The sequence below is a fragment of the Poecilia latipinna genome, unplaced genomic scaffold, assembly GCF_001443285.1.
Source record: "Poecilia latipinna isolate Pla-1442-1.1 unplaced genomic scaffold, P_latipinna-1.0 Scaffold1499, whole genome shotgun sequence".
Lineage (NCBI taxonomy): Eukaryota > Metazoa > Chordata > Actinopteri > Cyprinodontiformes > Poeciliidae > Poecilia > Poecilia latipinna.
Window position 1 is genome coordinate 126526 of NW_015114115.1, and position 4174 is coordinate 130699.

A 4174-nucleotide genomic window follows, 5' to 3' on the forward strand; every position below is an offset into this window, starting at 1 on the left:
ATATTCCAGTCATTGTTCCGGCTTTCATTTTCATTATTCTCTCCATGTATATGTTTAAAAGCTGGTTTTGAACATCTAGTTAATCCTCTTACGTGCAGCTATATGCTCATGCTTTGTAGATGAAAGGGGTGTAAATTTTAATGGTGCATTAGCATTTTCGTGTGCTTTGGAAAGTGCTGGAAGTGGTGAGCATAATAAAATGTAGCATTAAGGCCTATTTAACGTGTGTGTGTGTGTGTGTGTTGTAGTGGTAGTCACAGATGCAGTTGTGTGGATTTAGGACTTTAGATGCCTGCATTGTGTTGAATAAGATGTTTTTGCTCTGAGTTATGGGATGTTTTGATCACAGCTGGTCGGATCATGCAAAGTCTAAGAACACAAGCAGAGAAAACGCAGAAAATGAATCTATATTAAAAACAGCCTGGCTGCTTTCTGCCATCTATAAATGGATGTTGACGCTTTAAGTTCTGCCTTAAGAATATTTTTCGCTACCCATTTAATGGCAGGTGTGAGATTCTTACATGATGTTGGCTTTGGGTAAAATGAAACTACTGCTTCATTATATTTACACAAAATTTAAAACAAAAATCCAAAACATGATTGATATCAATTATTTGCCACAGAATGCTATCATATTGTATACTACACTCATGATATTTATAAGGTTTGTTTTTCTTCAGTATAAGGGGAAAATAAAGTATAAAACTTGGATAAGTTTTGTAGTTTTGCTCAAATTCTTAAAGGCCAGAGTATGTATTTTTTAAAATCTTCACTGGAAATATTTCGCCAATAAATCGGCCCTGATTTCCTTAATTTTGGGCGATCAGCCGATACTTGCATCTGAAACCGATCGAATCCACTGAACTTATCTACTTCCAAAAAACGCCTGAAATCAGCCGCTGTCCTCTTTTTGAGAGAAAGCTGGCTGACAGGCTGACCCGTCCACAAAGTGACGCCTGTATGTGTACGATTAACAATCATCACCCAGCTGTTGCCAACTTGGCAACTTTGTTGCTATGATTAGTAACTTTTCAGACAAAAGAAATCTGCATTAGTCAAAATTGGATTTGGTAGGTGAGGTTTTGTGAAAATCGTTGATCTGCCAGAAAACTGCAATCGGTGCACCCTTAGTTTTCAAACAGCTGACTTAGTTTTTCTTTTAAAACTGAGAGAAAATGGTAGCAGCCTTCTTTTATTCATCTGATGGTCTGCAGCAACAGGTCGGGGAGGGGCAGTGCTTCATCGGGCAGGAATAAAAGCGGATAGTGACACTTTTATCTCCTATGAATATCTCATTAAAAATACTTTACGCATTGTACGACATTTGTGTCTTTTAAAACTGAAACCTTTTCAAACTTTGATGTACGCTTCGTAGCAGACAACCGTACCGCACCAAGCTGCGACTAAAACCGTAGATGTATAACTTTAGTAATGTGCGTTGTGCTGAATATGATGTATTGATCCCAGCTGGTGGGATCTTTTACATCTTTTCTCAGATGTGTAGTGTGGGTGTACCTTTCCTCTGGCTTACAGTCTTTTTAATGAGACAATACAGGAAGTGTCAAAGCAAGTGGAGTTCACTCTGGCTATGTGAAGCCCAGAGGAGCACAGTGCTGCTCCGCGCTGCTAGTCAGCTGGCTTAAAGGCTGCACCTGCATCTTTCCTTAAACTCCAGTAAATGTAATTTTACAACTATGAATACAGTCATGTTATAGAAATGAAAGGAGCACCACCCATTCCTCATATGAAGATCACACAGTTTTACAACTACATTTGATAACTTATGAGTGGTTGTCTGTTATTTAGCTAATAGCAGCTCATCAGTTATACTATAAAGAGCAGAACAAAAAATATTTTCTTCGCTAACCAACTAAACACTGCTAGTTACATTTCTTTCTTTCCTGTTTTTAAAATCATTACACAATCAATGCTTTATAGACTATTATAATTGTGCGAATCAGTATTGTGTAACATTTTAGCAGCAGTACTGTTGCTTTCTAAAAAAATAAATAAATAAAATTAGTCTTTGGAAAAATTTTGTGTAAGAATCCTGATCCCTAAAAATGTAATATTTTCAGTATGTGGTAGTAATTTTATGTCAGCCAGAGTGACGTATTTAATAATGCCAACTCAATAAACACATTTGAAGCCTTTCCAAAAAGCCATTGTTGTTGTCACGATTGTGGGAATTAGGTTTCATTAACAAAGACAAATCGTCTTTGTTTAACTGTGACTGTTAATGGATGGGCCGGCCTCCTGTGTAATTCGCTGTTTTCGCCCCTGCTGACTCACAGAATCCCGCTCCAGACTAATTCCCAGTTCTGCCCGAGCAGCGCAGGGCTAATCAGCGGGTGCTTTAATTTAAAGATGTCAGCTTTCATACGTCTGCCTCCGCCTCCCACGCTGGCATGCACGGAGACACAAAAAGGCATGGACACTGATTACGGCTTTGTGGTAAACTGCAGGCGTCGTCCTGGAAGGAGGCCCGACTGAATGAGCATATTTGCAGTTTCATGTTTGCTGCTTGTGTGCGATTCTTCCTCTCTTTCGCGGTTACTTGTGTTTATTTGAGTACTTAATTTCATCCAAATCGTGTTTTGCTTTCTCTGGCAAAGTAGCAAATATAACTTGGTGTTAAGATGAGTTTAGGTGGTGTGTGTGTGTGTGTGTGTGTTTTCTCTCAGACACCTGACTGTTTTCTCCCCTCAGGCAGTGAGGGTGAGAATATGGGGGCTGAGGAAGGAAGAAGGTGTGTGTGTGTCTGTGTGCGTGTAGGTATATCAGTGAGAGAAGCAGGGCGGTGGTGGCTCGGTGCAGTGAGTCAGCCTTAGTCACGGGGCGTAGAGGGTGATGGAAAAGGGATGGCTGGTGAGAGGATCGGCAGGAGGAGAAGGGAGAGTGTGTGGAAGGTGGTTGGACAGCGAGTCGGGAGTAGAGCGATGTGCGCTGGTGGAGGGTAAAGGACGGATTGACAAAGGAAGGGAACAGGGAGGGGTCAGGACGACGGAGAGAAATGAAGCCAGACACCGACTTCTCTTTTTGTTCGGTCTTCTGAAAAACGCTCGCAGCTGGTTCAGACCGGAGCGTAACACAGCCTCGTGTTACGGCCTCGCAGCAGCTCTGCCAAGTGCCGTGGCGTCAGATGCTGCAAACAATGCAACACTACACTGGGCCGATTGTGTTTCACCACTTGTGTTTCTCAGGGCAAGAAATGCAACACTGTCCACAGAGCGAGATCCAGAAAGAGGAATCGGTCAAGACAGGGGGCTAAACGTATGATAAAAGCCGTTTTTTAAACAGAATTTGACACAATCGTATTGCCATGGTAACCGGTACCGCTCCTCCTGCTCATTGACATCTGGCACCAGAACCCGTGCATGGAGTTGGTGTAGAAAATGAGATGGAAATTACCATGTCTTTACATGATCGTGTTAGTTTAGTTTATTTCACAGTTAAAATACAGATCAACGATATTAAGACAAAAAAAATAAACTGTTCAGGAAAAGCAAAAGCAAAATGGAAAAATACATAATGTGACCCAAGTATACAATCCTTATCAGTTGATTTCTAAATGTATATAGAAAAAAATCATAATTATTATTTAAGTACAGCTACAAATAACATTGAAACTATTTTTAAAGAATGCCTTTTACCAAGTGTGAAAAGTTATTTTGAACTTTGCACAATGTTCTGTCATCTCAATCTTTTATATTTTATAAATGCCTACATAAAAAAACAACACTAAATTATCCTTTTGAATGTTATTCTATGGGACACTGTGGTAATCTCTCCCTGCCAGCTAAGAAAGGTTGGTGGCATCAACTAACTCTCTCACTCTTGGTTACCTAGCAGCTAACGCTCTCTGTGGTTGCCTGGCAACAACCTGTTGAGTAACTGGTGCGGTAGCAGTTTTAGGTTTCGCTCTGTGCTTCATAACTGCTTAAAAATAAACAACGATAGCAAGTGAAAACTTTGGATAAAAAAGGAAGGGTCAAGCCACCAGTTCAGATATTTAAAACAAAAAACTAATCAGTAACAACAATTATTGATATTGACGGATATGAAACGCTTATCGTGATATGTTTTCCAGTCATATCGCCCAGTTCTAGCTGTAGTTTGAGTAATTATTGTTTTTTGAGTAACAATTGAATAATATGAAATGTTTTTGTTTTAA